Raw genomic sequence first — 22,437 nt, forward strand, 5'->3', positions numbered from 1 at the left:
ATGGAGTGCCTATTATATCTGAAAAATATTTTTTAATATTTTAGCTTAAATGCCAAGAAAAAAAAATCAAGATGACTGTAAGTATAAAATAAAGGAAATAAGTATATGGGAATAAAGAGAGAGAAGATGTTCTGAAAATTGATCACTATTGTAAAGTCATATATATTTGTGATACTTTTCGTGATATACCTGAAATCACGTTTACAGTTTATGGAAAAAATTGTGAGTAAAAATGTAAAACCAGTAGCAGGTGTTTTGTTGTAAAATCTTGTTGATACATTCTGTGTGAATCCTTGGCTGATTCTCAACTCACTACAGCTTGTATTTTATCTTGTCTCCAATAATACGATAACTGACTAAGTGTAAAGACTTGTATTCATTTATTTGATTGCAACCATCTGTTCTCCAAAAGTCATTTCTTTCCCTCAGGATTTGAAATGATATCTACAGATATCTAGGATGCCCTCTTCCTTTTTCTCTTGAGGGAAATGACCCTGTCTTGATTGCCTCTTTTGTATTCTCTCCTAGGTTTTGTCCTAAATCAAAGCTGTCCACAGGAGTTCAAAAGCAGCAATTACAGAGCTTGAGCCTCAGAAATACAAGTGACTGCATATCACAGAAAATGCATTTGTGTGTTCAGAGGCTCCTTGGAACTTCCCATATGCTTTCTGGCAGTCAAATTCTCATGCAGAAGCAACCCCATGCCAAAAGGTCACACCCTTTAAAGCATCATTTGTTAGGGATAAAACATGGAGGTACTAAGAAGGAGAAATCAGAGGTCTTCTTATAATGGACAGATAGTTGATTCCCATTACTATGCATTTTTTAATCACATTCAGATAATTACTTATCTGTTACTTATCTCATCATATTTAATCCCCTCAACAAATAAATGAGGTAGGCATTCTTTTAGTTCATTCTGAAGTAAGAAAATTAAGGATTATAGACTCTGCCAAGGAGCCTCAGGTAGCTACTAGCAATATGGAATACAAAGCCAGGCCTGAATAACTTCAGAAAACTTCAGAGCATGTTGTTTCCTAGGAGACTAACTAATGCAGGTATATATGAGTTTTTTAGTATGCTTTCAACTTCAACTTGAAAGTTTATGGTTCTCTATGAATATCAGAGTATACCTAGTGAGGGTATTAGACACACTAATATAAATTCCCTCAAGATGTTTATGATCTAGTTGGGAAGACAATACATGAACAAGTTTAAAACATTTAGTGAAGTAAGATGTAATAAAAATTTCAAGACACATATTTTGTCTTACTTTTATCATTTCTTTAAGACCAGAGTCAAATCCCTGGCTAGCATTGGAACTCACTAATACTGCTGAATTATTCCTACACGCATGTTCTTCCCTCTAAAAATTGCTTCGACTCTTTTGTATCACTAAAATTTCCATATATACTTTATAATAAACATGTCACTTTCTCCATTAGTTGTCTCCTGGAATTATAGTTGGAATTATTTGGGATTTGTAGACAATTTGGAATTAAATGACATTTGTAAAATATTGCCTCCAAACTAATAAACACAATAAACCTCTCCAATTATTTAGGTCTTCTATTTTCTCAGCAATTTTCAGTGATTTTAGTGAAAAAGTTCTGCCCTCTTTATCCTAAGCATTTAATATTTTTTAAATTCAATAATACAATTTTTTCAAGACCATTAAAAAATTGTCATCACTTTCCTGAGTGCTTTCAATTACAACTATCAGTAATCAAATGTTATTTGGAAATCATTGTCATATTTGAGTTGATATTCCTTTATAACATTAAAAGCTATTTCATATTTATTACATCACTTCTTTCAACAAATTATTATACAGAACAATAGTATGGAATGGGATTACAAAGAGGTTCAGTTGCTTTTGAACATATTGGCTATTTCTTGAAAAGATAATCTTACCATACAATCCAGCAGTTGTATTCCTTGAAATTTTCTCAACAGATTTGATAACTTATAGTCACACAATAACCTTCACGTGAAATTTATAACATTTTTATTCATAATCACCCAAAACTGGAAGCAACAAAATATCTATCCTTCAGAAGGCAAATTGATAAACACAGTATAGTAAATCATACAATGAATGTTATTCGTTAATAAAAAGCAACGAGCTAACAAGCTTCAAAATGACAGAGATAAACTTTGTCACATTTGCACATTGCTAAGTGAAAGAAACCAATCTGCAAAGGCTTCATACTGTATGAGTCCAATTACATGAAATTCAGAACAGCCAAATCTAGAGAGACAATAAAAGTATAAGAGTTTGCCAGATATGGTACAGGGCTTTATTTTATACTGGTGAAAATATTCTGCATGATACTTTAATGATGGACACATGAAACCATGCATTTGTCAAAACCCATAACATTTAAAGCACAAAGGGAGAAACAACATATGCAAATTTAAAAAATAATTTTGGAGTTCACAGTATGTAATGCAGAATAATGACACTAGAATCTATGTTAGAAATCTATGAAATTACTTTTCTGAGATGACTGTGGGTGGGGAGCTGCTGAATAAAATAACTTTGGGAATGAGTGGAGTTTGTATGATTAAAGGCAAAAAAAAAAATTGCACCTTACAAGTATAGTATAGCTGATAAAGTTGTTTACCATGGGGTACATATTAAACAATTCTAATGCCACTATACATATATTCTGGAATTTAACAAATTAGTGGATAGTGAGAGGCAAGTTTCTCACTGAAGTGAGAGTTGCATTCTAAAATAATCCATGTAATAATAGATTAGAGTTGAGTCATCAGTATCTACTCATATTCATCCTAACAGAGACACAAATGGTTACATACAGAATTATTTATAGATAATTATAGATAATTTATAGATAACGCATGCATTTCCATTCTCTGTCAGGTGAGAAGGCCCACGATAACAATACTTTAGTAACAGTGAGCATACCTAGCACCCAGGTGATAGTTTCTGAAACCATTCTCCAAAAAAAAAAGTAATGCGAGTTTCCTGTAGAAACATTAATTACTAGGACTGGTACAGGAAATACACAAAATGAGCCTGGAACATCTAGTAGTGCCAGAAAGCAATAACTTCTCATAAAAGAAAAACAAAATACATTGATGGGAGTAAATCAAAGGGACACAAGTTTCAACTGAAAATCCTCTCATAGGCCAAATCTGCATCAGTTTCAACACCAATACTAGTATCAGGCTGTAAATGAAAGCACGAAATAAATATCCATGAGTCCACATTGTTATAAATAAATGACTGAATAAATAGTTAAATGGGTGAGGACAGACTTGTGTCCCATGCAGGCAAATTTCCAATAATTTTTGTACATACCGCATAGTTCCTGACTCCATACATGTGGAATGCACATGGTGACTTCCTTACAAAGAAACCATATGGAAAGGGGAGAAGAAGGGAGAAAATTTTACAGAGGAGAAACTAGACAAACCCAATGTCATCCAGGTGATCAAAGTCAACATCGACAGTGATAAAAGCATGCTGATAGCGGGTAACCTAGCTCTACTCCAATCACGAGAAAAATATCAATGTAAGAACATCCTATAAGAGACTTGACAGTACTCTTCAAAACTGTCAAGATCATCAAAAACAAGTTTTGAAAATTGTCAGTCAAAAGAAACCAAAGGAGATAAAACGACTTAAATACAATGTGGTTTCCTAAAAAAGAGAAAGGAAGTTAGGTAAAATGTAAAAATCTGAATAAACCGTAGACTTCAGCTAATAACAATATATTAACATTGGTTCATTACTTGTAACAAATGTATTCAACTAATTTAAGATGTTAGTAGTAATAGAAACTGATTGCTGGGTACATAGGAATTCTCTACTATCTTAATAATTTGTCTTGTAAATCTAATTCTGTGATAAAATAGAAAATGTATTTAAAAGTTATTAGGAAGAAATTATGCTCTAAAGTTTTATACTTGTCAACTAATAATATAAGAAAGCCATTCAGAATGTATTACTTTGGTTTGATTTTTTTTTTTTGTCTTTTCTTCTTGGCTTTATAAAAATGGCATACACTAAGCTGAACATATATAAATTGTACAATTTGAAAAGCTTGGCATATGTATACACCCATTCTACAGTCACTGAAATCAAGCTAATTATCATTCCTATCAATCTCCAAAATTTCCTTATAACTCTTTGATCCTTTATCCTCCCTCTCAATTCTCAGTCATCCTCTCATTTGTTTTCTGACATTTTATAAAATTTATTTTGACTGGAATCATACAAAATATATGATGTGTCTGGCTCTTTCTACTCAGCTTGATTATTTTAAGAATCACCTATGTAGTAGCCTGTATAAATAGTTCATTTTATTGCTGACTCCCATTCCACTTCATGAATATACCACAGTTTGTACATCCATTCACCTATGGTTTTGACCAGCAATTCTTGCCTTTATATCAGTTCTGGGTTGATTTTGATGTTCTCCTTATGTTGAGACTTAGTTTCTGTCTTCTTTGTCTGATTTTTAAAGATTTAATTCTAGACAGTGTGACTATTATGTTGTTTGATGCTGAATATTTTTGTATTACTAAATATATTCCTGAAATATTTTTTCTGAGTCAAAGTTAAGATAGAAAGTTTGATCCTTTTGGTTCTTGCTTTCAAGATTTACTAGGAAAGACCAGACCAGTTTTCAGTCTAGAATTAATTATTTCCACAACAGACACCAGACTCTCCATGTTATTTACCCAATGCCCCACCAATCATGAAGTTTTCTAGTCTGGCTAGGTGGAACCAGCATTTTACTGTGCCTTGTGTGAGCAGGGACACTATCAAACCAAATATTTTTGTGGTTCTTTTGTTGGCATTGTATAATTTCCTCTCACTCATGAACTGATCAGTATAGCTGAATGCAGGGAGGGCACTCTTTGGTAATCTCCGGAGTTCTCACTTTGTATAACTCTATGTCCTTTCCTGTATTGTTTACTGTAAATATCAGCTGTTTTGGTCTCCTCGGTCTATCAATTTCATCTACACAACTCAGGGAGTCAATGGGCTCCATTTTGATTACCCTTCCTTGTCGCCTGACTTAGACACTATCTCAGGGAATTAAGTTGGGGCAATCTTAGAGTTTGCCTCATTTGATTTCTCTCTGTCAGGAAACATGGTCTTTATTGCCTAGTGTCCATTGGTTGTATTTACTCTCTACATTTTGGTTTATTTCAGGTATGGAGGTAAATATGTTCCCTTTGTGCCAGCCTTGTCAGAAGAGAGTCCCACTCAGCTGTTTGATTTTAAAACACATTAGAAATATCAGTTTTTAATTCTTCAAACTTTAGGAAAGCATTGTGAATTTTTTAGATCAATCTTAGAACTATGTTGCAAATACAGTAGCCACTATCCAAGTATGATGATTGAGCAGTCAAAATGTTGTTAGTCCAAATTGAGATATACTGCATTGCTTTATGTTTTCATTAGTCTTCAATGTCTAGATTCTTATATTTCCCTCTAAATTCGTTCTGTTGCTTTATAATATTTAATTCTGCCTCTGGAAACCACATTACACTCATAGGAGGAGAGTGAAAATTACATGTAACATGTTGGTATCATTATGAAATGTTTTTAAAACTTTTTTATTGTATAATAAAACATACACAAAGAAAAGAAGAAAGAAATTGTGAAAAATAACATATATACAAAAAAGCAATAACTTTCAAGGCACAGTACCACGAAGAGTTGTAGAACATATTTCAGAGTTTGACATGGGTTACAATTCCTCAATTTTAGGTTTTAGTTCCAGCTGCTCCAAGATATTAGAGACTAAAAGAGATATCTAATGATTCAGAAATCATATTCATTTGTTAAATACCATTGTACTAAATGGAGAGAGACTGAAAGCTTTCCCCATTAAGATCAGGAATGGGACAAGGATGCCCAAATGTCACCACTATTGTTCAACATTGTGCTAGAAGTTCTAGCTAAAGCAATCAGGCAGGACAAAGAAATAAAAAGGTATCCAAATTGGAAAGGAAGAAGTAAAACTTATTATTTGCAGATGACATGATACTATACTTGGAAAATCCTAAGAAATCTACAGCAAAGTAACTTGAGCTAATAAACGATTTCAGCAAGGAGCCAAGATATAAAATTAATGTGCAAAAATCAGTAATATTTCTATACACAAGCAATGACCTAATTGAGGAGTCAGTTAAGGAAAAAAATACCATTCAAAATAGCAACCAGAAGACTCAAGTACTTAGGAATGAACGTAATTAGGGACATAAAGGACTTGTACACAGAAAACTGCATAACAATGCTAAAAGAAATCAAAGAAGATCTAAATAGGTGGAAAGACACTCCCTGCTCATGGATAGGAAGATTAAATATAGTTAAGATGTCAATTCTACCAAAATTGATCTAGAGATTCAACACAGTACCAATCAAAATTCCAACAACTTAATTTGAAGACTTGAGAAAGCTAATTACCAAATTCATCTGGAAGGGAAAGAGACCCTGAATAGGTAAAAAGCATCCTAAAAAAAAGAATGAAATGGGAGGATTAACACTCCCTGACTTTAAAACCTATTATAAAGCCACAATGGTCAAAACAGCGTGGTACTGGCACAAAGATAGAAGCATTGAACCAATGGAATAGAATCGAGAGTGCAAATATAGACCACAAAATCTATGGTCAACTGATTTTTGACAAGGCCCCCAAATCCTCTGAACTGGGACAAAATAGTTTTTTCATTAAGTGGGCATGTGAGAACTGGATATCATTAGCCAAAAGAATAAAAGAGGACCCTTACCTTACACCCTATACAAAAATTAATGCAAAATGGATCAAACACCTAAATACATCAACTAGCACTATAAAGTTTCTAGAAGAAAATGTAGGGAAACATCTGCAAGACCTAGTTATAGGAGGTAGCTTCCTAAACTTTACACCCAAAGCACAAGTAAAAAAAGAAAAAATAGATAAATGGGAACTCCTCAAAATCAAATGCTTCTGCACCCCAAAAGAATTTGTCAAAAAGGGGAAGAGGCAGTCAAGCCAAGGGGAGAAAATATTTGTAAGCCACATATCGGACAAAGGTTTGGTATCCTGTATACATAAAGAAATCATACAAGTTAACATCAAAGGAACAAACAACCCAATTATAAAATGGACTAAAGATATGAATAGATTTCCGAATAGCAAATACAGATGGCTCAAAAGCATATGAAGAGATATTCATTTTCATTGGCTATAAGGGAAATGTACATCAAGACTACAATGAGATACCACCTCACACCTATAAAAATGGCTGCTATTAAACAAACAGGAAACTATAAATGTTGGAGAGGACGTGGAGAACTTGGGACACTTATGCTGGTGGGAATGTATAATGGTGCAGCTGCTATGGAAGACAATATGGTGGTTTCTTAAGAAACTAAATATCCAGTTGCCCTATAATCCAGCAGCAGCACTACTTGGTATATACCCAGAAGAGGTAAAAGCAATGACACAAACAGACATTTGTATACCGAGATTCATAGCAGCATTATTCACAATCACCAAAGATGGAAACAAACCAAATGCCCATTGAGTCATGTGAATTAACAAAATGTGGTATATACATATGATGGAATATTATGCAGCAGTAAGACAAAATGAGGTCATGAAGCACATGACAAGATGGATGAGCCTTGAGGACATAATGCTGAGTGAAATAATCCAGACACAAAAGGACAGATACTGAATGACTCTACTTTTATGACCAGGGAAAAGGTAAAATTGGAGGCTCATAATATAGAATATAGGGGATTTACAGATACATTAGAGTTATTTTAATCCTGTATAGCTTAAGGTAATGCCTGGATACATCCTAGAGTATATTAAGCAGACAATCAAAATATTGGTAAAGTACCTTGAGGGATGGGAAAAAAAACATGGAACTATTAAACTTTACCATCAGGGAATTCTCTGATAATGTGTTGAACTTTAGGGACACCCAAATCAATGGGCCATGCCCTGGATCTTGAGGTTTACTTTTGTTAAGTTTATGTGGGTAGCAGAGAAGCTTAGACTACCTATGGGCATGTCTAAAAATTACTTCTAGAGGACCTCTTTTGTTTCTCAGATGTAGTCTCACTCTCTCTAAGCCCAACTCTGCAAGTGAAATCATTGCCTCCCCCCCGCCCCCATGTGGGACATGACATCCAGGGGTGAAAGTCTCCCTGGCAGCGTGGGAGATGACTCGTAGGGATGAATCTGGCCCTGACCCATGGGATCAACAATTCCATCCTGACCAAAAGGAGGTTGTGTAACTAACAAAGTAGCAGTGACAGAGAGAGTCCAAATCGAATCAAGAGGCTACTCTGGATGTCACTCTTACCCAAGCTTCAGTTATACATTGCTATGTGTTATAACTTGCCAAACCCCAACCAAAACCATTCCAGCCAATCCTAAAGAATACCTAGGGCAATAGAAGATTCTACAAAGGTTGCATGCACTAGTGTAAATTTCCAGAAACCTGCAACCTCCAGATGGGTCCATGGACCACATAAGTCCTGAAACGTAGAGTGCCCAGCCTCTCCAGAACATCAGATAGTTCTATCTCCCTGCCCCATATTAGTGACAGCCCCTTTCAACATGAAAAATTTAGAATGTCCATAGCCCAATGCCCCTAAAGAGAGGGATAGAAAGATTAAAGGTGACAGTGGAGTTATATAGAGATAAGATTTGACAAATGAACATGATTGCTGAATCATTAAATTGATATCTCTTTTAGTCTCTAGTATTTTAGAGCAGCTAGAAGTAACAACCTAAAATTGTTGAATTGTAAATCATGCCAAACTCTGACATCTGTTCTACAACTAACTGTGGTGCTGTGTTTTGAAATTTATTGTTTTGTATATATGTTATTTTTCACACACACATACACACACACACACAAAGTTGATTATGATGATAAAAAAATATTTATTCCTTCTAGCCTCCTATATTCTGGAGCAGCTAGAAGTTAGAATCAGAGAGGATGGTATGGCAGCCCATGACAAACTCTGGGATCTGTCCTATAACTAACTGTTGAAGAGTGCTTTGAAAACTGTTGCTTTTTTCTTTATTTATTTATGTATATGTTATATTATAAAAAAAATGTTTTAAAAAATGAATCTATGTTTTAATACAGTCTGTGAGAACCTGGCTTTTTATTATCAAGGTGGGATTAAAAAAATCCTGGTAGAACCTGAGCTGTGTGGAGGGGTGGGGGGGTGGAATTCTGAAGATATTGTAAAATCGAGGACAATGATAGTTTAAACTACTGATTATATTTAATTTGTACAATTATATCTTTCAATATATGACCTTATTGAGTCATAAAATAATTTATGTTGATCACATTTTACAAAAGTAGGAATCAAAATACGAATCTTTCTTTTGTCCCATGCTATGAAAACACAGAAGGAATTTAAAAGACAACTATAAAAATTACAATATTAAAATATACATATAGAGAGGATACTAACTAGAAAATGTTATCAGCACTTTTACAACGTCCTACAGATTGTGTTAAAATCATAAACAATTTACTCATAAAAGGAAACCATGAACTTTCACATTTTAGGCTTTTTGCACTATTTTTTAAACTTGGAAAGCTTTAACTTGTAACACCAAGCCCAATTACCATGATCCCAGTAAATCCCTCTTTCTTAGTACCAAAATAGAATAACTTGTTCCCTTTTTTCACTCCTCTTATTCTCTCTAAACAATGTCTGTTTTGAATATTGCAATCGAGTCAGTTGTTGTCTCTCCTGGTGGATTAAGCTCCTTAAGAACAGGACTACTTTCCTTTTCATTTTTGTATTCCTGGTGATTCCCACATGCTAGATACCTATTAGAAGAGTGATGCATAATAATTCTGTTGAAACAAATACTGATCTACAATTCAGAATTCCAACTGTCATGCAGATATTTTATTACTATTGTGAGTGCTCTCTATGTTTGCCTAAACTGACTGAATTGTTTTGTGTTATTTCATTGTTTAGCATTGTTTCATTACCTGACTTATTATATGTATGTCCAGTGTTTAAAAATCATGAAAAACGATTCCTTTATGTTCTAGTTTGCTAGCTGCCACAATGCAACATACCAGAGATGGATTGGCTTTTAATAAAAGGGGATTTATTTTGTTAGTTCTTCAGAGGAAAGGCAGCTAACTTTCCACTGAGGTTCTTTCTTACATGGGAAGGCACAGGATGGTCTCTGCTGGTCTTCTCTCCAGGCCTCTGCGTTCCAACAACTTTCCCCGGGGTGACTTCTTTCTGCATCTCCAAAGGCCTGGCCTGAGCTGTGAGTGCTGAGATGAGGAATGCCGAGCTGCTTAGGCTGTGCGACATTGTGCTCTCTCATTTAAGCACTAGCCAATTAGGTCAAATGTCATTCATTGCAGCAGGCACACCTCCTAGCTGACTGCCTATGTAATCAGCAACAGATGAGGTTCACGTACCATTGACTCATGTCCACAGCAACAAAGCTAGGTACGTTCACCTGGCCAAGTTGACAACTGAATCTAACTATCACACTTTAAATAATTAAATTTGCACAAACTATGCAGACCATTATAAAATATATATTAAAATGATGAAGCATGTGACTGACTTATTGCTACTAGTATTTTATTAAAAAAATATGGAAACTAAACTTTGTGAAACTGAATAGTGGAATTTTTTTTAAAAGGGTTGCCTGTCAAGTTATAGAAAATGAGAATAGGATTTACTTTGAAAAAGTAAAACAATTATTTATCTATTTAATAGTTTAAAAAATTCATTCTTTTACAGGAGACAGGATAGTTGTTAAATATATACAAACTGAATTTTTAATTTTATAAATAAAATATGACTAGAGAAGAAATTCATATCTCAAAGAGAAAGTGAAATGCAGCATCAATAAGGCAAAGTAGAAAACATGGCCTGAAGATCTCTGGAAGTGATTCTGTGATTTCATAGGACACCATGAAATTACTATTCTGAATACACAGCCGTCTGAAGATGACCTTAATTGCCAGTATTTATTATAATGTAAAAATACCAGTGGTCAACTCAGCGCATTTTTCTCTTTCTAAAGATGCATGTCTTCCTTTTGGAATACGAAATTTACATTTTTAATATAAAGTACACCCTTCATTTGTATCTAAAACATTACTTCTTCCTTCCTAACGTGCATCTCCCATCTTTGTCTTTTACTGCTCTTTCTTCCTAAATGAAACTTGGTGTTTTTGGGCTTTGCCCATCTAAGTCCAGGGCTGGATGTGGACTGATGTGGGCCATTCACAGTGGTTCTATTTCCCTGACCAACAACTGATTTAAATCTGACAGAATGGGACACGATTTGACTAATGAGACAAGGGGAAATTTCTGAAAGACTACTGGAAATATATATTTGCTCTTATTCACATAAGGACAAGAATAGACTTTTTTGTAATTCTGGATGTGGTATTTTGACACAGATGACGAAGCCTAGGATAATCTGGCACTGAAGATTGAACCACATATTCAACAAGCTCTGGAGCTAGAGTAATCCTGGGTTTCTTTGTTGTTTGGAAAAAGTTGAGACTTCTTTTTTTTTTAACACATAACTGAGTCCATACAAATTGATACAGACTAATACTTACATAATACCACAGATGACAACATTTATGTAAATTAGAATGATAGGCCTCAGAGTATTGTATTCATCTTTAGTCTCTCTTGAAATACACAATACATTAAGATTGCTTGTATTTTATTGTTCTAGTTTGCTAGCTACTGGAATGTAATATACCAAAACAGAATGGCTTTTAAAAAGGGGAATTTAATGAGTTGCTAGTTTATAGTTCTAAGGCCAAGAAAATGTCCCAATTAAAACAAGTCTATAGAAATGTCCAATCTAAGACATCCAGGGAAAGATACCTTGGTTCAAGAAGGCCAATGAAGTTCAGGGTTTCTCTCTCAAGTGAGAAGGCACATGGCAAACACAGTCAGGGCTTCTCTCTCAGCTGGAAAGGCACATGGCGAACACAGCGTCATCTGCTAGCTTTCTCTCCTGGCTTCCGGTTTCATGAAGCTCCCCGGGAGGTGTTTTCCTTCTTCATCTTCAAAAGGTCACTGGCTGGTGGACTCTCTGCTTTGTGGTGCTGCAGCATTCTCTGCTCTCTCTGAATTTCTCATTCTCCAAAATGTTTCCTCTTTTATAGGACTTCAGAAACTAATCAAGACCCACTCAAATGGGTGGAGACATGTCATCCCCTAATGCAGTTTAACAACCATTCTTAACTAAATCACATCAACCAGGGAGATGATCCAATCACAGTTTCAAACATACAGTATTGAATAGAGATTATTCTACCTTTATGAAATGGGGTTTATATTAAAACATGGCTTTCTTAGGGGGCATACTTCCTTTCAAACAGCACATGTACTGACCATTTTCATATTTTCCTGGTAAAGTTTCCATTTCTTATTTCCAAACATGTGAAGTATGCTATACATTCTGTGCTGAGAGGTACAGAGAATACACTTGTACAACTCAATGATCAACAAAGCAAATGATGAAGCACAACTTGAATCAAATAAGAGAAGATAGCTAAAACCCTAGAAGTCTCTTTTGGGCCCTTTTATAATCAGTATTATTGCTTCTAGCAGCATGGATTAGTTTGATGTGTTTTCATTAATTTTAATAAATGGAATCATAAAGTATATATTAGGTTAGATAATGCAATTTTGCTTAGAAAGAGTACATTTCTAAGATGCAGGCATTTTTTTTTGTAAGTAGTGGCTGATTATCCATTTTCTTTGCTATATAGAATTCTGTTACATGAATATACAAGTATTCGTTTGCCAATTTTAACATTAACAGACATTTATCAAATAATGGTATTAAGAATTGAGAAATATAGGTTGCTGAACAGGAAAAGGTATTTAAAATATATACTGCCCAAGGCTCATATCCAGAATATACAAATACCTAGATAATAATAAGAAAAAATACAGAAGCTGAGTAATAAAATGGGTACTAGACTTACAAGCACTGCACTACAGATTAATATGTAAATCTCCAACAAAAACCTGAAAAGATGATCTGCCTTATTAGTTATCGAAAAACCCCACACATTAAAGCATAATTAAATTCTACTATACTTCCCCAAAAATGACCAAAAAAGAGAAAACCCCAAGAATATCAAGTATTAGCAAGAACGTGGAACACCAGGAATGTTCATACTTGAGAGTTTAAACTGGAAATTAGTACAATATTTTGGAAAACATTTTCCTTGATATTTTAAATTGGAGCATACACATTCAATGTGACCTATAGATGTCACTCCCGGCATACCCCACAAGGCCTACGTGGTCATTTGCTGGGAACGTGTGTTTGGATACTTAAAACAGCAACAATCTAAACGGCAGAAAAATAAAATCTTCCAAATGCACACAAAGAGAGTTCAAATTTATCTTCCACATCTTAGGGTTCATCAGTTGTATGGATGATGTAATAATTTACAAAGACAGAGAATAATAAAGGAAGGGGAAAGAAAATAAAGGAGAGTTTAACGTTGAGCCTATACAGTCAGACCTAGCTATGGAAATTCATAGCAAGTTTGTGTGGCTCAAAATAGATGGACACTAAACCCAGCAGTTTCAATTACAGAGTCACTATTATGTTTCTTGAGTCAATTCTCCAATTCTCTCCCAGAAAATATTTTTCATACAACTCAACCATTTTTAAACCCAATGTGACATTCATAGAGGTGTGCTGTGCAGAGCTCCCTTCTAGAAAACCCACTAGGAGGAGCCTAGTTGGCCAACAGTCTGCAGTTGCAATAACCTTAAATCCACTGTAGTGTTCTCATAGAAGCCAATTCACATGGTCTCCCTGGACAGCTTCCAGCCAATGCCGAGTATGGTGTAGGTATTACAACTTCCATTTCTGCCTGTGTTAGACAGAAAATGGGCAGTTTTTACTCTGGGACTCCCCATTATGTTGGCTGAGACTTTCTCAGAGCTACACTTCAAACTAATAGCTGAAAGGAAAAGGGAGTAGGAGATTTTACATGCAGGGCCTGGAAACAGCACACCTCACATATGCTTGTATTTCACTGGCTTGCACTGAGTCAAAGGGCTACACCAAACTACAACTGAGCCTTGTATATCGTCTACCTACACACCCACGAAAAGGGAAAAATGTGATTTCTAAAGAACAGCATCATTCTAACTACCCCACCACCAGATTAAGTTGTTACTTTTTAAATCTTCCAAACAAGTATGAAATATGGACATTTTAAAATCTCTTACATAATGTATCATTATAACGAATTAAAGAACTTTATAAATCCCTACCATTTGATAACTCCATGACAGATATATTCCATGTGTTCTTCCATTCCTTCTCCTTTCATCTTCGTTCATTCTCTAGGTATCTTTAGAATTTCTTATAGTTCATTGTATATATTTATATTTTTAATGAAAACATCATTTAAATAATTAGGATGAGTCATACTTTTGGACTCAATGTCATTTTTTTAATGTAGAAAACCAGTTGCCCCTGCACCATTTTTTGGATAGTCTAAGCTTTTTCTACTAACAAGGGATACTACTTATTTTATATAGATTATATTTTAATGTATTTGTTTTGGGCATTCTATTCTTTCTACATGTCTATTCACCTTATTATACAATTTATTCTTGGCAGACAATTTTAACTACATATATGTATGAGATTTTTGATACAACAGAGTAAATACTCCTTCTCACAAAACTGTTCCCATTTTCAAAAATAATGTACATAATTTGTATTCATTTTTTATAAGTTTTAGATTCCATTTGCCTGTTGAACCCTAAACTTTTTTCCATTCTTTAACAGCTTTATTGGAAGAGAATTGCAGACCACAAAAGTCAATTGTTTTTAGCATAAGTCAGAGTTGTGTAGCCATCACCTCTATCTCATTTCTCATCACATCAAAAAAAAGCCCAAATCCCCTGGAAAGAGATTTAATTTTAACTGTATAGTGCTATACCCATTTTGATTAGTATGTGTGACAGTTGATTACTGAGGCACAGTTGTCTTCTCATAAGTAATATCACATTGATGTATCAAATTTAGTAAAACCCAGCTTGAGAACAGTGTGAAATATGAATTGAGTAGGGAAATGCTAGAGACAAAGAGACTTAAAGAAAACACAGATGCTCAAATGTGGCCCCTCTCTCTAAGCCAGTTCAGCAGGTGAACTCACTGCCCTCCCTTCTGAGTGGGACATGACTCCCAGGATGCAAAGCTCCCTGGCAACATGGGACATGACTCCTGAGGATGAGCCAGAACCCAGCATGATGGGATTGAGAAAATCTTCTTGACTAAAAGGGGGAAGAGAGAAATGAGACAAAATAAAGTTTCTGTGACTAAGAGATTTCAAACAGAGTCAAGAGGGTATTCTGGAGGTTATTCTTACACATTAAACAGATATCCCTTTTTAGTTTATGGTGTACTAGAGTGGCTGGAGAGAAGTACCTGAAATTGATGAGGTATGTTCCAGTAGCCTTGATTCTTGAAGATGACTGTATAATGATATAGCTTTTACAATGTGACTGTGTGATTGTGAAAACCTTATTATGAAAATAACTCAAAATATACTGGAAAGAGCCATTAAAGAAATTTAAATGTTTCACTAAAAAGTATTTACTTAATGAAAAAATAGCAATAGACTAAATAGAGAAGAACAAAAATACTGAGCCATAAGAAAAAAATCAAGTTGGCAGATGCAATCCCATTATAACATTAAATACAAATGAGTTAAAAATCCATTCAAAAGGAAGAGATTGTCTGAAGAAATAAAAATACATGGTCCAACTATTTACTTTCTACAGAAAAATGAAAGACACAATTTGGAACCAAAGATACAAATTTATGGAAAGTAAAAGGATGGAAAAAGATATATCATGCAAATAGGGTCCATGAGAAAGCTGTAGTATCTAAAACGATATATTAAAAAATAGAATGTAATCCAAAAAAAATTGTAACTAGAGATAAAAAAGGGACATGTTATAGTGATAAAAGAGCCAATGGATCAGAAAGATATAACACTATAAATATATATACAACAAAAGAGTTTCCAAAAGACATGAAGAAAATATTGATAGAATTAAAGGGATAAACAGATAACAATAATAGAGACTGAGTACTACACTTTCCATAAAGGAACTAGACAGAATGTGAACATTACATACTATTAAGACCTGTGTGTGACCCACGAGGAGATACACTATACTCCAAAAGAACTGCATGACACCCCCCCCCCCATTTATATAGATAGAAGTCAACAGAATACGTGTAGGAATGAAAATTAAGGGTGTGGGATAATGGTAGAAGGAACATAAAGTAGGATCAGGCCTAATTTATTGATTTGGGCCCACTAAGCATTGATTCTGGATACAGTGTTGTAGCTCAAGGGGTTAGAAAGGGCTCTAACAGCTTATTCCAGTAGTCAGCTGAAGCATGCACCAAAGATGGCCTACATTGCCTGAAGTTGGCATACCAAAGACATACCAGAACTGCCCTGTTATAAGATGTGGGTATCCAAAGCCTTAGAGAGATTGGACAGCTAGTGGATTTATCATCAAAGACCTGGTTGCCTACTAAGGAATGTTCAGAGAATACATCTTCCACCAGGACTGTAAGAAATCAGTTTGTGAGCGTAACTCCCTAATCCTCGAGGAGTTCCATGGTTGCTCTTCTCTGTAGGTCAGGAATGATTGCGGAAACTCCTGCTACTTAAATTGTTAAAGTGTTGGATACTTAAACACAATGGAAATAAAGAAGAGATTGCCTACAGTGCAGGAAATCCTTTAGGGCATCTCCTATACCACTATCTCCTAGTACTGTGATTAAAGTCAATGGAAAATTGCAAAACCCAATCCAGACAAAACCATTAAACATCCCAGAAACTTCAGGAACGAAGGTTTGGTTCATCTCATCAGGCAAAGAAGCTGCGGTGTATGCTGAAGGTAAACAGAACATGGAATGGGTAGTGGAAGAAGGTGATTATAAATGCAAGCCACAACTACTTGGCCACTTACAATTATGACTGTCTTTTTAATTTTCTCGTGAATATGAAATATATATCAAATCTATTTGTTTTTTTCCCTAACTTATCCCCTTAAAAGTTGTGTTGATTTTATGTCATAGTATTTAAGTTACAGAATATCATGTTTTAGAGTGAATATTACCCAAAGGCGTTCACCCTTTTTCAGGGAAAGTGTTAGTGAGACATTTATTGTATGCAGCATATCTGCAGTTGAATTAAGCTAGGCAAAAATATTCTTCTATTGCTTTAATTTAGAGATTCAATTTGCTTTAGGAATATGACAAGGGATAGACTAGTAGTGGTTAAATTCATGTGTCATCTTGTCTTGGCTAGGTTATGGTATCCAGTAGTTTAGGTTAAGCACTGTCCTGACTGCTACTTTAAGGATATTTCATTGATTTAATTCACTAGTAAGTTGATTACATCTATGGCTGATTATACCTACAATCTTCATTGGATTTCCCAGCTCGAGGCCTGCCCTACAGAATTCAGACTTGTCAATCCCCAGATATAAGTGAAGCAATTATTGTAATAAATTTCATAAAATTAAATTATATATGCATGTACACATAAAATACATATACAGAAATTCATAATATATATATATATATATATATATACATATATACATACACTTATAGCCATATATTATCCTATTGATTGCATTTCTCTGGAGAACCCTAATACAATACCCAATGTTCACTGGCTGTAAGATTTCATTTATGATAGCAGTAAAACCAAACCCAGCTGGATTTTGGGGATAAATATACAAATGTTCCTAACATTAATGAGCAATTTCAAGTAACTCAAAATAGCCAAAGCAATCATGAAACTGATTAATAAAGTTGGCAGATGCACACTTCCCAATTTCAAACTTTACTACGTCCCCATTAATAAAGACTGTGTTGTACGGGAATAAGAACAGACTTATAGGTCAATGGGATAGAATTGAGTCTAGAAATAAACTCTCATTATGATCAATTGACTTTCTGAAACACAATTCAAGAGTTTAAGAATGGACAAAAATATTTTTTAACTTAAAATCTTATTTCCTGCCAATTTATTAATGAAGTATAAGGGTAGAATAAAATCAACTCCAGACATGCAGAAATATCTGGGGCAATTACATCAACATATGTTAAAAATAAAAGATTTAAAAAGAAATAGGATAGATCAAAGAACTAGTAGATCCAACCAAGTATCTAATCTATAATTGCTCCAGTGTGACAGTGGTGCAGTAGGACATTAGTGCAACCAATCCAGAAGGGAACAGAAGTTTGGCTGGCCCTAGGAAGTCATTGTCTGAGAAGGAGGATTCTAATTAGTGTGTCTAACATGATGAACAGGTTTAATAAACTTCAGCATATGTTAAAAAACAGATAGAATAAAATTACAATCAAATGCTCATTAAAACTTAAAAATATATACACTTATTGTCTCTTAGCAACATCAGGAAAGAAAAGAGTGCTGATCACCTCTGCGTAAAGTAAGCAATTTAGCATACTTTATCTTCTTCCCCTCAAATTATGCAATTTCTATTCCATTCAATTGATTTTACATCCATATTATCTCAAAATTATTTCCTTTACATGATTTCTTTCATTTTAAATATTGTTTGATATATGTATTGGGCTCTGTATTAATAAATATTACATAGGATGTATATTTTTCCTGCCATCATTTAGGATCTTTTATTGTATTTTCTCCCCATTTATATATTTACTTTGATTTTCCAGTCAAATAAAATAATTTTTAACTATTTTTTTTTCCGAAAACGATAGGAGCACCTTTCTTAGTCAATTATGACTGGGAAGGCATGAAATTCCTAGGTCATACTATTCTTTCATTAAATTTTGAAGAACAAGTTTTCATTTTTTCCCCCAAACATCTCTCCAACCTTAACTGACCTTCTCACATGATATTATAAGCTTTGTTTTCTTAGGAACATGAAAAACTTTAAAACAACTTTAAATAGCACACAATTGCTGAAAGTCAAATGATTCAAACAACAAGTATATTCTAATATTTGTAACTCAACCTAAATGCTCATGCAACTGAAACTGGTTTCTAAACCCATATATTCAAAAAAACTTATAGGTGTACCTAATATTATTATATTTTCATAAACAATAAAAAGCATCGAAAGAAGCTCCTGTTTCAGATTCCATAAAGGGAAAAACATAATTTAATAGCATGTTCCCTAACCCCAAGTCCTTTCTATTTCAGGTGGTGGGGACTATATTTATTTTGATATGATAAAATTTTTTGACCATACTGAATAAAATTTGATCAAGGATTTTTATTGGTTTCATCATTAATCTTTCACAGATTATTTTTATACTTATCTATAACACTTCTCATGGGATATAATATAGCATGATAAGGTGTATGAATACAAACTGAATTATATATATTGATAACACCCATTGGTGGTCACTGTTCCTAGTTATGGATTCTCTTAAAACAAATTTTATACAATCCTGAGGTTATGGCCTATACAGAGAGTTCTGAATTTTCACAGATTTATAGCTTCCATTACAATGAAACAGAATATGCTTGTTTCAATGAAAAATGTACTTAATTTAAAACAGAAGGTTGGCATAGTTCATGCTCTAGAACGATACAAAAATGTCTGCAAACTTCCATTCTTTTAGAAGGGAGAGCTTTTAATTCTAGATATTAATATTTATATCATGCAAACTTATAAACGTGTTAAATCTTTTCTTTAAAATTGAGCAAAACAGAAAGTTGAGTGCACCTAGAAATCAGTATCTCAGGACATTAGAGGAAAGTGGAAATATATAAATTGAAATTGTAAAACTTAAAAAAACTAAATTTTAAGAAAAATACCCCACCATAAAGAATCCATGAATAGAGAACACACGTGACAGTTCTAACATTTTACAAAATATTATATGGAAAACTAACATCAGTCTTTTTGTGTAAAATCTGAGGAGGAAAGAAAGCTTGCTTCTAAAACCATCATTTTTAAATGTCAGTGTGGCTATATATATATTTGTTTTATTCATTTCGCTAGCATTTATCTAGCAAGTGAGCATTTTGCATACTGTGTGGGGATATGACAAGTAAAGTTTGATTGGTTATATGTTTTTGTAAGAGAAAGGTATTCATAAACAACCCTGCTATAAATCAAACTGTTGTTAACTATTATACAAGATGTATTAAGTCTGTTGGAAATATGAAGAGAGAAGCAATGATTCCCTGTTGGTGTGATCAAACAAGGCAGCACAGAGGAGGCAGAATTTGAGCTAAAAGAAAGATGATAGGATTTCAACACTCAGTGTTCTGAGGGTGGAAAAGACATCAAGAAGATAAAGAATACTTTGAACAAAAGGCCTTGAAGCAGAAATATGTAAAAGGAAAGATAAAGAGATCACTTTGAGAGTACAGCGAGGGCTTGAAGAATTTTAATGAGGAGGTAAATTAAAATTTTCTACCAAAGCCAGATTAACCAGAATGCTTTGCAGGCTAGATTGAGGAATTTTTTTTTTATAATTGTGGTAGGAAATCATGAATTATAATTCGACTTGCTCAAAAATATACAATAGAACTCTATTTTAACTGGAATTTGTTATAATGTGTCAAATATTTGAAGAACTGGAATTTGTTATGTCAAATATTTGAGAACTGATTAAGGAGATTCAGGTTATATGATCACGTATTAACTTATAATTAAATAATAATTAATTAATTTAATATTATTACATTATAATTAAGACACAACAGTGTCTTCTGATGGCTGGAGTTGTATGTACCCCAGAAAAATATGTTCTTAAATTTAATCCATTCTTGTGGGTGTGAATCCATTATAAGTAGGACTTTTTTATAGGTTACTTTCGGTAAGGTATGGCCCACCTCATTCAGGATGGGTCTTAATTCTATTACTGGAGTCCTTAATAAGTAGAATTAAAAACCCAGACAAGGCCTCCATGATACCTTGACTCGGATATTCTCTTTGCCTCAAAATCATGAGTTTTTAAAATTCACATTATTTAAGCCAAACCATTGCATGGTATTTGCTTGAGCAGCCAAGGAAACTAAAACAGATCTCAAAAAAACATTTTCTGCAAATATATCATAGATTGAGTGATAACAAAGGAATAATCAAGATACTATGGCAGACCTATCACTTCTACTGTTAGGAAGAGGAAAGCACAATGACCATATAATCAGATATGATAATATATTAATTTAAATAATTTGGGTATTTTTAAAAAGTATTTGGAATATGGATTCCCAAGGATTAATAAAATGATAAAGCTGTTGTAATTAGCAAGACAGTGAAAAATGTTATTAATCAAGTTCTTTCATGTTTCAATTTCATAATATATTGGCACAGAGTTATCATGTTTATCATTTACTCTGCATGCTAAACTTTCAACTTAGAACATCTTGGAAATTATCTACAGTATATGAATATTTACAGACTGGACTGGTACACTCCTTGGGTGAGGAAACTGTTTTCATTTTTACGTGTAAACATTTTAGCTAGGAGTAAATGTTATAATTTGCAGATGCCCTTAATTAGGCACATATGGTACAATATGTTCACTAAGAAGACATGGAAGAATGAGTGAGACAGGCACCACTGTCAACATCTCACTGTTATAATGATCCCTGTTGTACCATATATTATATATTTCCATCTGACATTCAGACCAACAGAGAGGGTCAGTGTCAGTCTCTAAATTAAATGTGCACCAAAATATTGGTAAACATTAATTTTGTTGGTATTTAGATTAACATAAATATTAATAGAAGTTCTAATATTTGCTTCTACACCCCAAGGAATCTTCTTGATCTCTAATTTATAAATCAATACTCTATAATTACACCATTATCCTGATATTAAAATTATACTGAGATGCAAACAAAGCAAGAAAATAATGTATCATTTTCAATTCTCTTTATAAAATAGTAGTCACCTGATTGCACTGAACTAATCCACTCTTGTATTCAAGTCATCATGTGCCAGCTGACAGCTCTTCTACATATTTCCCATTACTTGAGAATTTTACAAACCTAGTCTACCTTTTAGTTTCATTTGCACTACATCATTACCCTTATTATATTTTAAATACTGTATAATTTTTACTTTGATTTGTTTTTGGCTACCTGGGTTTGTAACTTCCGATAATATGAGTCACTAGCTTTATTCTTTCATCCTACATTCATTTAAAGGCCAAATGCTGATTTTATTTTTCTCTTCCTTTCTGGACCTATCCCTATGCTATTTTTATTTTAATCTTCTCCTATTTTTTTTATCCATTGCTATAGTCTCATTATATCAAATACTGAAATGTACTTTTCCACACACACTGACACACACCACCGGATATCAGAAAATGAACATATTTG

The sequence above is a fragment of the Tamandua tetradactyla genome, chromosome 7, assembly GCF_023851605.1.
Source record: "Tamandua tetradactyla isolate mTamTet1 chromosome 7, mTamTet1.pri, whole genome shotgun sequence".
NCBI lineage: Eukaryota > Metazoa > Chordata > Mammalia > Pilosa > Myrmecophagidae > Tamandua > Tamandua tetradactyla.